The 13,169-nt window shown below is 38.2% G+C and overlaps 1 protein-coding gene across 1 annotated transcript in view; it reads right to left on the reverse strand.

Annotated features, from left to right (window-relative positions):
* syn3 (synapsin III) overlaps positions 1-10,310 on the reverse strand; it is a 139,503-nt gene extending 129,193 nt beyond the window's left edge. The window contains exon 1 of the mRNA XM_084711188.1: positions 10,187-10,310. The gene's annotated coding sequence lies outside the window, so the exon portion shown is untranslated. The remainder of the gene's footprint in view (positions 1-10,186) is intronic.
* Between the last annotated feature and the right edge of the window lie 2,859 nt (positions 10,311-13,169).

Genomic DNA, 13,169 nt, shown 5'->3' on the forward strand with positions numbered 1-13,169 from the left:
TATTTAATTAACCTAATGTTAAAATCTAAAATGATAACAGGCTGTAGCATCCTGCTCTGACAGGAACCTTCCTCACAGCCCACACACAAGACACTAACACACACACACACACACACACACACACACACACACACACACACACACACACACACAGTCATTGTCAAACACTGGTAAACTGTAACGAGCTTAGAGGGATCAGTGTGTGTGTCTGCTGTGCAGCGTCTGTGTCACCACGAGCATTCAAACATGGCTTTTATTATTCATGACAGTCTGAGCTGGGGGGGTGGGGTGTAGGTAGAGGGTCGCTGGACTCGAGTCAAAGCGAGGAGAATGACATTAAAGAGAGGTGGGATAGCAGAGGGAGCAAATGCTGGGATGGAAGGTGGCGTTTAACCTGGCCCCGAGGCATTCTGGGGGATTATAATGAACGTGTGGGACTGGCTGCCAGATGGATGGTCATGGCAGTCACTATCCTGGAGTTTTACAGTTAAAATTAGAGCTGTTGTCATGGCTACCATACATTGTATTTTTAGGATTGAGTGTGTTGATGTTGGTCCATTAGTCTCAGTCTGTCCATATGTCCAACACTTCCAGGTCCAGAGCAAGAAATCTCCAACGCTAATGATCAGACCTCAATGACATTTGATGCAAACATGCATTGTCCCCAGAGGATGATATCTATAGATTTGAGCGTGACACATATATCAGTTAACCAATATTATCGGCTTGACATTAGTTCAGCACAGCTATGTTGTCAACAAAACCTACATCAAAAAAAAAAATACTGTAAAAAAGAAAGAATGTTGAGACAATGCAAAATTTCAAGGTATGTTACCGCAAGAGCCCAACAAAACTTTTTTTGAAATAAACTAAAAAAAAAAAAAGTTTTGCCATCCTATAATCTTTAGTTGAGATAATTTGCTTATAAACTGATAAACTGGAATCTTTGAGTTTTAGAAACTCAACTCTTGTCATGTTGAGAATATTAAAATATTAACATTTATTCACTTTCACTTCGTCAAGTTTACTCAGTAATTTTTGATATACTATTTTTGGGGGATTTCTAAAACTCAAAGATTCAAGTTTACCTTCAAAAGAAAAGCAAACAAAAGATTTGTAGTTGGTAGAACTTCTTCAAAACTTCGAGTTGGGCTCAAAACTCAAACATCTATTGCAGTAAGTTGCCTTGAAAATGTGAGTTTTCTCAACTTTTTTGTTTTTCACAGTGAATATGTAAAACTGTATAGTCTGAAGTGAGTTTAATAAACCTGAATAAATAAAAGTTGTATATTTATGTTAAGCTCATGATTAGTTGATTCCACTAAATTCCTGCATGATGGAGTGGAAGTGGAATCAACGATGGCTGTATGTCTGGCACTCCTTCACAGTGATGCTCTTCAGACCCTTTTAAGTTTCTTTGACCTCTTTTGTAATTCCCTCCTGGCTCCAGGCTCTTAGAATAATGAAATCATCGTTATGTTTTTTGTTTCTGGCCAATGTTTTCGCCTGCCTTTAGTTGAGCTTAAGATCATGAGTTATGTTTCAGTCAAAAAGAGACGAGGAGGCTTCATATCTGCTTCCTCCTGTCTCTCCTCCTGCCTCTGTTAGACTTCAGTATGACACACTATTTGAGATGATTTAGATTATTAGACTCCACCTACCAAGATTTAACTCAACTAATGAGATTATTTGTGCCTTCTAGCAACACTTCCAAAACTAAAACAGCCTCTGGATGTGGACGGAGTTCTTTGACTGTCTGTGAGCTCATTTTTATAACTATGATTGTAACACGATTTGATTTTTTTATGCGCTTTTCCTGCAGCTTGTCCATCCTAGTTTTTGGGCTGTGGTAGCAGCTCCAGCGACGGTTATGTCAGTCTGTCAGTCCAACACTTTGGTCAAGACAGACATATCTCAACTAGTACCTACTTTCAGCTCACAACTGAATGGACTGCCATGAAATTTTGTACATTTATGGTCCCCAGAAGGATGAAACTCACTGACATAGGTGACTTTTCCTCAAGTACCACCTTAAGGTTGGCATTTGTAGTTTTATGTGAAATGTCTGAACAACTACTGGACAGACTGCTGTGAAATTTATGTCACCCTCAAGTAGAACTGTAATAACTTTGGTGACTGGCTGACCTTTCATTGTCGCACCACCACTAGATCAAAATTTCACTTTGTCCATTACTTTGATTTGTGACTACATTCTGGCAAAAATAAAGAGATTTCTGTCAGCCTCAGCTTCTTACCATGCTCTCACACTAAACTAAGACGGTGAACACGGTAAACTGCTTCACATGTTAACACTGTTTGTGAATCTGTTTGCATGCTGATCAGGGCTGCATGATTCTTGCTACAATGTGAATCATCATTCTTCTCCTTACAAATTTGGACAATTCTTATTTTTTCAGCAAAAAATATGTATTACATTCTTAGATGCTCAAGTGAAATAAATGCAACTGAGATGTTTGCTGACTAGACAGGTGCTTTAAACAGGCGACAGAACATATATCAAAGTGCTTAAGTGACTTAAAAGTCTCTTGTAGCAAAAAAAAACACCTCTCACCTCTTTTCCTCTCTTCAGCACACTAAATCAAAGCGATTTAACTTCAGTGCTGCTGAACATGAAAACTAAATGATAATGCACCGTATACTATTTGCATTATTGAGGTTTGTGTGGTCTGGCAGTTGGGATTTTGTGATGTGGTTTGTTTGTCCTATAGGACAAAGTGAATCATGGTTATTTAGAAATGAGATTGCAAAAAGACAGTTAATTGTGCAGCCCTAACACTGATGTTAACATTTAGCTCAGAGAACCACTGTGCTGGTGCAATATATAAGAATTCACATTTAAAAGAATGTTAAAAGTTTTGATATTATGTCTAAGACACCTATATATTGTATTGCAAAGATACTACTGTTAGTTGGTTAATATTAGTTGTTAGCAGTCCAACAGTTTAGGTCAGACATCCAGAGGTGGGCCCTGGCTCCTTCTTATTTCTCTCCCACTTTACTCTAAAAGTTAATAGAGTTTAATCAATGTGGTGATGCTTGCTTAACATGATTTTAATAAATAAATAAATATAAAATTTGCTGTTGGGACCTAGTAAATATAAAAGCGGGGGGAACTGTTTCTACTGCTTTATATTCCTAAACAAAATGTTACATTGTTTGCTAACTAGCTAACTAAAAAGTAAAAGAGAGGACAAAAAGACAAGCAAAAAAAGTAAAATTGTTTGATAGCTAGCTGAAAAGTTACCAAAATGTTACGTTGTGGGCTAGCTAGCCAAAAAGTTTTTTAACGTCATATTTTTCGCGAGCCAGCTGAAAAGTTGGTTAGCTTACTGATATTGGCGGAGAAGCTCTACTTTCTTCTCCTCTGAGAAAAACTGAAATAAAGAAGAAATGCATCACAAAACTTTAAAAGTTTGGTGCAACTTAATCCAGTGTTTAATGCTTCATGTGAAGTGGGAACCTGCCTTGTCATTGTCATTAAATAGGACTAATCGAGGTCTCTAGCTAACAGTTAGCAGCAGTTACAGGTGCCTTTAGTGATGCAGTAGCCCCTGTTTATTTGGAGTATGAATTTAACAGGTGGCCAATTCTTACATACTGCAGCTTTAACATAACCTCAAAGAAATGCTAGTATGCTGGTTAGTTTTGTTAACATCTTTGCAGTATTTTACAGTGTCAGCTCCACCCACGCTCCACCTTTTCGCCAATTTTTGGATTAGCCATGAATTAGCTGAGTCAGGAGCTGCCAAGATGGCAACAGCCGCAGCCACCACGCTGTGCGCCTCCTCAGAAACTCGTGGGTGGTGTCACAGACGCCCCATCCACTGTTTATTATCCAGTCTATGATTATGCACTGTTCCTTTGCTCGTGTTGCCAGCATCTTTACGAATTCCTATTAAACACTCGGTTTTACAGCATCAGATGAGCTACAGTGTTTCTACAGTCGCTTGGCAACCCGCTCCTTATTTCACTTATGATCCTACATGTGGTGCAGAAGCCCGACTAAGTAGGCTAACACTGTGCTTTTACCTTTCAGGGAACAGTGATGGTAACATCATGACTCATCGTTGTGTGTCTAGCACTCTGCCACCTTCTCCGTGTTGCTACTAGCGGTGCACTAAGAGGCCAAATAAATATCCCATGAAAAAAGCTTCCAAAGAGCTCTGCTCAAACAAACTGTCATCATATATTAGTAATATCAACATTAAGACTCCAGTCTTAAATAAATGAAGGACTTATGGATCCATTTCAAACCTACATTTTGTTACACATTTTTACATAGTCTTATTTAACTCATGCCATTAAACAGGATAGATTATTAGTGCGAGAGAGAGGGTGTGTGACACGATGTGGTTGGGTAACATTACTGCAGTGGGGTCTTTTTTTTCAGTACATCAATAAATGTAATATGAAGCAGGACCAGCATGTTGGAAGCCATTTCTGTGATTTCTTAGTGTTTAGTGTTCACCAATAATTTTTATATTGTCCACACTAATCTACAGTGTATGCAGGAGTGGAATAAATGTCAATTCTAGATCACCAACATTACAAACAACTTCAGTCCATTTTGTGTCAACAGTCCACAGCTTCAAATCTAACCATCTAACCATTTCATGGAAAACAGTAATATTCACCGTTTCCTCGGAAACGCAATCATTTACACAATTAAGATACTTAAACTAATGACTGCACCCCAGCCTAATTAAATTCTGTGAGGCTGAGCAACTCTTTAAAGCTGATTAACACACCAACACTGGTCAGGGAAGAGTGCGACATACAGTAATATAATAAAAATTAAAAAAACAAAGAAAGTGTGAAAAGAAAATGAAGAGACTGAAAAAATACATCTGCATATGATATGGACATATATCATCTTTTTCTATTCAGTATTTTTTTGGCAGTCAACAAATACAGTATATCATTAAAGTGCTTATGTGCATCATTATGTTTTATTTGTCACTGTGTATTATGTTGTAAAGCACATAAGTATATTTCCTGAAATGTTCAATGTATTTCAAAACATTTAGACAATTCTTTTGCTAAACTAGAAAGTATGTTACAGATACAGATGTTTCTGACCTTGCTTGACAAGTACTGAATCATCCACACTGTTCACATGAAAAATAAATTCTCTCCTGAGAAATATAAATCTGTGTGACACTGAACTACTCAAGTACTCATTGTCAAGAGCTCAGAAAGAGCTGTTGTAATAACACTGTTAAATTGTTTGCTGGCTAGACTAAAAAATAAATAAATAAAAAGAAGAAAAAGTTACATTGTTTGCTAGCTAGCTACAAAGTTAACAAAACTTTGCATTGTTTGCTAGCTAGCTAGAAAGTTTTTTTAAGTTATATTGTTTGCTAGCTTACTAAAAAGTAAATAAAAAGTCACACTGTAAAATAAAAAAATAAGATTTAGTCGTGTTGTGACCTAATAAGTATAAAAGAGTGTGGAACTGTTAACTTTCAGCTCCTCTGTAGGCTGTTCCCTAACAAAAACTGCAGTCTTTGCAATGTGGTTATTTAACAGCCTCAAGGCATTAGATGGTAAATAAATAAAGATATAAAATGGAAAAAAAAACAATAAAATTAAACTTCAGTAATGGCCGTTATTGGTTTGAGTTCAAAGCTAAAATCTTGAAGCTCCTGCATGTCGTCGCCTCTGCTGTGGTGAGACGTCTAGTGAAAAGATGGTGTCGAGTTGTTGTGGGAGGTTGTGCGAAAGCCTGCTGCTTATTTTAATCAGCCATTACAAAACTTGTAAAATGCCAGCTTGTAAGAACACTTTTAGGTTTTGGCTGTTGATTTCAGTGCTTGGAAATGCAGACATGCTGTGAACTGCTTTCAGTGCGCTGCATCAGTTTTAGACTGCCTATACGAGGCTTTTCAAACAGGAGAAGTGAAACCAGACGAGTGATAATAAGATGATGGGAACATAATTATGACTACAACATTTGCACGCACAGACCGACTTATACGAAAACCAATGGAGCTGAAAACCTAAAACGAGCCAGCAGGAATGAGAAAGTCATCGTTGAACTGTGAACCTTTTGACGACTGCAGTGACAGAATGTGCTCAGCGGCACCACGGTCTCAGCTCGCTGTCAGAGTGTCTGCAGCGGCAGCAGCAGAGATGAGCTGGTGAGGCGAGGAGTCACAGCCGAGTCACCACGCAGTGACCTCACCGCCCTTCTCACTGCAGACGCCACATTAATACCCACACACAGACAATGAGGCCATGAGGCAGGAGGTACAATAAAACTGACCTCAGACCTTTTATTCCTCCTACATACAAGCTGGGCTGCTCCAGAGATTAGACAGGTTCACTCAAAATGATGTCAAGAAACCTTTATGTTTAGGTTGGGTCAGATGCAGAGTAAAGAAATTTCCAATATTGATATATCAGCTGATATTCTTTACTAACATGAAATCTAAAATGACATCCAGGCACGCATCTAGACATTCAATGGTATTTTTAATAATATAATAATAATAATAAATGAATACTTGAAGACGTGTAACTGTTCTTTGGTTTTGTTCTACTAGTGATGTTAGAATTTGTTTGGTCAGAGCTGTGGAATATTAAATCAACCATCAACTTAAACTCTCTCACCCTTTAGGTGTGCATAAACTACAGGTTTTAAGAGCTTCTTTTTAAAAGACAAAAAATGTGCATCTCCACAGAAAATGCCTCTGATACTGCCTAAATGCTGGTATCTGTATTGGTAAGTACTACTAGTTCTGAGCAGCGTCCCGTGTATGATTTTCTCCCATTTAGGATTCATTTTCTGTATGTAAAAAGAGTTCAGGCCACAAAACAATGACAGCAATCATATCACATCCATACAAGGTACTGAAATCATATCTGTCCTCCTCGCAAAGTTCAGAAAAGAAAAAGTGGCATTGGAACATTTCCACGCAAAAATGCAAAAATTCTAAAGATCCTGAAGAACAAAATGTGGCTTTCAGCACTTCAAAACAGAACTAAAGCCAATTTTAACACAATAAATCATCCATTCATATCTAAGTTATGACTAACAGGCTGTTGATGAATCATTTCCATATCTGCAGCATATTGATTCAAAGCTCCATTCAGAACAAACCAGCCCCCACATTATTACTACAACTTGTTTCTACACTTAGGTCCCCTCCCATCACAAACTGGACACTTTTCTGTGCAAGGAGGTCTGGTGCAAGGAAGCTGAACAGGTTGCCTCGGTCTGGTGCACGCCGAGAAGCACCAAAGCAGCTAATTAAGGACAGAAAGGTCACTGTTTTATTTTGCAATTTATCATTTCACCAGGAAAAAAGGGGGGATCATTAGTGGCTGCAGGCAGCCTTTCATGCTGAGGAGCATCTGTTGGGAGACAAAATAGATAACTGGTTATGGAGGGAACACTCGTGTCTGCCTCCTGATTGCCTGATAAATATTGCATGGTGTTTATTTGACAGTATGGCGTCATTACCATCAATATTCAGAGCTGAGCTGCAACACTGTGTCCACCGTATATAGATGTATAGTCATTTTTTTGCTAAAAATTACATGTATAAGTAACATTTCCACTTTAAAATATCTGAAAACGACTAAACCTGTTCTTAAACCTCCATTATCCCAAATGTGTCCAACCACGGTCATCCACAGAGAAACACGGGAAACACCAGATGATAGAAGTCCATGAACGCGCAACTAGCCACTCTGGTTTGACCACTGTTTGTACTGCACATTTGTCATGGAACAGGATTATTCTTAGGCTACTTCATCAGCAATGGTGGTTGTTTAACGATGAAGACAACAACTCCCATGATCCCACGCCACATCATGAGCTACATGAGAGACCAGCAGAAAATGCATACTGTCATTTTAAATTACAATAAATTTGTATGTGTGTGTATAACACTTAAAGTCCCTGAAAACTATATATGGTATACATAGATTATTTATGTTTAATTTGATAGAGAGAACTATATTACACATAGATCAACTGAAAACAGCTATCCAAAGCAAGTCTCATAGTGTTTACAGCAGATGCTAACTCACTCTCACCGCTCTCAGTAGCATTGTTTTTTTCCACAGCCTTAGTTTGCTGTTTTTGGCTGAAAAAAGCTATAAAAAACTCACTGTGAACTTGCTGCTCAGCACCAAACAGCAGACAGACAAAGTTAGCAACTAGCATTGAAGCATTTAGCAAATAAAGACCCTTTTTTTTTTCCCTCGGGAATAGACCTTTTTCACTGCAAGAACAGGTGTTACTAATGATACTAATTAAAGGTCCTGACTCCTGTAACTACTTGTATGTGGAAAAATGTAGCTTATAGTGACAAACCCACAGAGATTATTACCTAACTGCAGCTCCCATAAGCTCAACGCAGCGTTTAGCATCTTTGAGCTAATTGTTTTCCGGCCCGCAACTTTAAAGATTTACTTCAATTTCACTGATACTCTCAGTGGCGTTGTTCTCAACAGCCTATGTAGCTGTTTTTCATAAAAAAGCTCTTAAATTCACTGAATGCTAAGCTTCCTTCTCAGCATCAAAGTAAAGCAACTAACATGAGCTGGAGAACATAATGGAGCATTTAGCAGCTAAACACGCGGACATTTTCTCAGAAATCAGAACTATAAGAGAATCAAATTTGGACTTACACGTGCCAGGTGGCCAAAAAACAGGACTCTGAAGTAACTGTTAATTTTTCTCAGTGTCTACTAGTTGTGTAAATAGCTAACTGTTTGCTATCTACTTAAATGTACAATATATAAAATTCTGCCACTAGGGTTCTCTCTCACATTAAAACAATAACAAAAGACACAGTTTGATGACATCATGAAGTAGCATGGGATCATGGGAGTTGGTAAAGTAATATTAAGGTTTTAGTCACGTTATGTTCAGCCATGTTCATCGTCTTCCCTTCTATCTCTCTGATGTATTCAATGTATCCCATATTTTCCCAAAGTTATAGAAACTAGTGGCTGGTTAGCTAGCAGGACACGCACTATTACCTTTAATAAAATACAGATTTCTCAGTGTTTGTACGTTGCTGGAAACATTTGGGTCAATGTAAGCACAAAACGCAACAAAATATAACATATGTATAGCATTTTTAGACTTTTTGATGCATAAATGTTACATATTATAACTTTAATTCTTTACTTCACCCTAACGTCTCCTAGTAGCATATAAAACTCAATGCACGCTATCCCTGCTCTGCACCAAACAGCAGACAGACAAAGTTAGCGAAAAGCTAGTAACATAATGTAGTATTTAGCAACTAAAGACCCAGATATGTTTCTAAAGACTTGGTGGAGACCAAAACTGAGCTATAAGGTTGCTTTATGTCTAAATAGACAACTGCTTGCTAAAAATATCCAGTGAAAGACTGATAATATTGTGCTTATGTCTTATTTTCACTGTGCCCAAGTGGTTACGTTGGTAAATGGTAACAATAAACAGTTATCACTACACAAAATAAGGCTAATGTGGTTATCATTTACAATGTTCAATATGGGTTGTTCTGTTTGGGAAAGGTTTTATAAAATTGGGGCAATAATTAAAATAAAAACATGATCTTCAGGCAAAGCAAACAAAACCGAGTTCAGAGAAATTTGTTGGCTTAATCAGAGCTAAAGGGTCTTTTCTGCATAAGTTTCACATCCCCCAAATAGGAAGCACACACACCTCAACATGCGAGTACAGTGACTTTTATAATCCACCGCTGTCTCCCCCAGTCACAATCATGAAATGGATATCTCCCCCCCCCCCCCCCCCCCCCCCCCCCTCACCTTCCCCAGGCAGCTCCCTCCCCCCTGTAATGAAACGTTCAGCGGAGGAGTGACTGGGCTGTGGGCTGCAGAGACATGGCTGAGGAGGGAATCCCTGCACAAACCTACTGTAGTACATCAGCAGGCTGTCTGTCAAAGCGATCACACCAACCTGACAGCAAAAACACTGCGCTCACAGGTCAAACCACGGCTTATCCGAGGAGAGGGCTGACGATAATAACAAAATAAACCCGGAAAAGATGATCTTCTTTGTGTGAAGCAGCTGATTTCTCCCAACAAGCACAGCCGGCAGCAGGAAACACACACACACACACACACACACACGGAGGCAAATACTGGAAACAAAACGTGGGAATGATGCTGAGAATAAATGCGCACAAAATGTCTTTACCTGAGCGGTTGTCAGTGATGAGCAAGTGTCGGATGATGACCCTTCTTCCTCTTCTTCTTCTTCTTCTTCTTTTTTTTTTTGATGCTGCTGCTGCTTCTTCTTCTGCGCTCAGGTCCACGGTCCTCCTCAGCCTCCCAGCCAAGCCCCCCACCCTCTCTCTCTCTCTCTCTCTCTCTCTTTCTCTCTTTCTCTCTCTCTCTCTTTCCACAATGCATGTCGGGAACGTGAGGGGTGTTGTGGATTCATTACCGCAGTCGGTCCATGAAGCTCATTGGCCAATAGGGAAACTGAGGGAGCATCTCTCAATGAAGCAAAAAGAAATCAAATGTGAAGCAGGAAATAAATAAATAGAAAATAATCATGTAATATTTAATTTTATTTTATAGTATTATTTGCCTTAACTTCTTGAACTTATCTAAAAAATACTCTTAAATGCATGTTTAATGAAATATAAAATAGATCTTTCCTGTTTTTCTGTTTTTTTATTACAGAGGTTCATTTTTAAATTTAGATGACTAAAATGCACAGTTGCCACAACCCGACCACCATGTCAATGATACATCACCTTGAACATAATGTAGCCATGGTTTTGTGTAAAGCTATTATATTTCCACATTAAAATATCTACCTACCTATGTTATATATTTTGTTGAGTTGTGTATTTACCTTATCCCAAATGTTTCCTCTGTGAAATCTGCCATTTATTCAAGGTAACGGTGCATTTCCTGCTAGTATTTGCTAGCTAGTCACTAGTTGGGACACTGTGGGAAGATACAGGATACGTCGAATTCCTATATTATCCCAAATGTTTCTAGCAGTGTTCAAACCCAGAAAAAATCCATAACTTGTTCAACATCATGGTGCATTTCCTGCTGGCCCATGATTTCGCCATATCACCTGATATGATAATTATGTTTACAGCCTGTTGTGCTGACCCTAGTGGCCAAAATATCTGCTATTGCAGGTTTAAGGAAAGAAAACACTGCACACATTGCACTTCAGTTTAAGCATTCAAAAACAAAAGTCTTTATTCCTGTGGATCGTGTTGGCACATACACATTTGGTGCAGGTGGAAATTGTAAAATATATGATGCTTTTCTGTTTCTGAGGTTCATAATTAGCAAAAATCTCTGGTTGCTGCTAAAACAGCCTTATAAAACCACTGTTTGGTCCGACACCAAATGGCTAGTTAGCAACTAGCTAGTGAACACAGTGGAGCATTTAGCCACTATTTAGCCGTGGGAGTTGGTGGAGAACAAAACAGAGCTAAACTGAGAGTTAATAGCTGACTGAAATTCATCAGGTGGACACAAACACGGTTCCAAATAAATGCTTAAGTTGCTCCATGTCTGCTGGATGAACAGGCAAATGTTTACTAATACATTTTCCATAACGAGCATCGATGCACCCTCCCCTTCCAAGCATGTAGCAGAACCTGTAGTGGGTGAAAAACTTGGGAAAAATGCAAAAGGCTGCATTTTGAGCCGGTGTTTAGTTTGTCCATTCTGGCCTACAGTAGAAACATGGTGGTGTCCTTTGTAGTATCAGCTCATTCTAAGGTGAGTAAAACCACAGTGATTTTTATTTTAAGGTGATTATACATTTATGAAAACATATTTATTAATGCTATTTTCAATTTCTGCCATATTGCACCAATAAATATATATAAATATATATATATTAATATAGACATACTGGACCTTTAAATGCTGTGTTAAACTCAGTGCCTACCTTCCAACATGACCAATAACTACCTCTTGGACAAAATAATGAATGGACAAATCATTACTGCAAAGTGAAATGATTGAGATATTTGTCAGGCATATCAGCAGGGGTAAATATTTGATGATGGCACTCAGACACAGAGGAACATGTCGACCCACAGCTGTCACTGATGTAACAGAGTGTAATAACAACATCATTAATCTCTTTTAACCCACAGTGCAGCCATGACGCCACTGAGTTGTCTGTTTGCTGACAATTTGCTGGCCTGAAAGAGTATTCTCTGTGGGGTAAAAGGACGATTTCTTTAAACTGCAGGCTAATACCATAAAGGTATAGTTTGTCATGTGTCATTTTTACAATATGTGATTATATGTTTCATTTCAGAAGTTCATTGGGTGTCTAACTGATCACATGGCACAATGTCTGAGAAACCATAGAGACCATAGAACCTAATTATGAAACTGCAGTCTCGCATTAGACAACAGGATCATAAGCACAAAGCTGGATTAAGAAAACTTTTAATTAATTCATGGATAACTGTGTGAATGAATGTACAAATCCTGGGATTGTGTTGGTGCTAATTATACTTTAATGAGAAGCTGTGGTCCAGCTTCCAGCCCTCTGGAGGCAAACAGCACATTCACAGACGCTGCGATAGCAACTAATTAATTTCACATTTAAAGTTACACCACAGTATAAATCTTCATCAGCATTCAAGGAACTATCTATGTGATGCAATTTGCATGTATTAAAGGAGCAGTGTGTAGGATTTAGCAGCATCTAGTGGTGAGCTTGCAGGCTAAAAACACTGACCAAATCCAGCCCGGAGCTTCATTTTATGTATCCCATGAGAACCTACAAGGAATATAATATATGTAACACAAATCTAAACTGCGTTATTGAATTACTGTCCCATAGTGCATCCAGATTTTCTTATTCAGGCACTGAAGATGTCCGCCAGATGTCAGGATGCTCTTTATAATCATAATCATATTATTTATATAGTACCCTTAAAAACAGGTTTTATTAAGTACTGTCACAGACAGAGTACCAAGAAAGACATATAACAAGGCCAAGACAAAACTAAGATAAAATTGAGGTAAAGTAAGAACAAAGCAAAAGACACAAAAATATAACAGAAAAAGAAAGAATGCTAAGAGATAAGAACAATAAAAACAGAAAAAAAAATGTGTCAATATAAATAGATAAAAAGAATGAAACAATAAGGATTTATAAAAGATGTCATCACATAATAAAA

Source organism: Lutjanus erythropterus, chromosome 22, assembly GCF_056507025.1.
Source record: "Lutjanus erythropterus isolate fLutEry1 chromosome 22, fLutEry1.hap2, whole genome shotgun sequence".
Lineage (NCBI taxonomy): Eukaryota > Metazoa > Chordata > Actinopteri > Lutjaniformes > Lutjanidae > Lutjanus > Lutjanus erythropterus.